The sequence below is a fragment of the Sinocyclocheilus anshuiensis genome, unplaced genomic scaffold, assembly GCF_001515605.1.
Source record: "Sinocyclocheilus anshuiensis isolate Anshui unplaced genomic scaffold, SAMN03320099.WGS_v1.1 C31384833, whole genome shotgun sequence".
Taxonomy (NCBI): domain Eukaryota; kingdom Metazoa; phylum Chordata; class Actinopteri; order Cypriniformes; family Cyprinidae; genus Sinocyclocheilus; species Sinocyclocheilus anshuiensis.
The window spans coordinates 1-350 of NW_015594536.1; the positions used below are offsets into that span (position 1 = coordinate 1).

At 36.0% G+C, this 350-nt stretch overlaps 1 long non-coding RNA gene across 1 annotated transcript; it reads right to left on the bottom strand.

The window, feature by feature from the left end:
* Positions 1-22: 22 nt before the first annotated feature.
* Positions 23-350, bottom strand: LOC107682053 (uncharacterized). The gene is made up of 2 exons (XR_001633341.1): positions 308-350; positions 23-218 (listed from the first exon to the last, which is right to left on the bottom strand). It is a non-coding gene; the product is annotated as an uncharacterized LOC107682053 (long non-coding RNA).

The following is a 350-nucleotide window of genomic DNA, read 5'->3' on the forward strand; positions in this document are numbered from 1 at the left end:
TTATACACATATTTTCATGTAACCAGTTATTTCACAAATGAGGCATTAATCTAACATGATCTATAAGAAAACAGTGAAAGGTGTGAAAAGGGCACTGTAAAACCAAAGTGGCAGAATACAAGCATCATTCTTTATCCAGACAGTTAACGAGAACTTTACAATATAAGCGATACAGGCATAATTTTAGACAGCTCACTTCAAGATCGTGTCCTCATTAGCTGTTGGATAAAAATATTTAGAGTCAGTACAACCAGCTGCTCAATCTGCAGAAGAATCACACTATTTAAAAATCAAGAGAAAACCTTACCTTCTGCTAGCTGTTTAGCAATGCGTTCCTTCTCCTCTCGTAC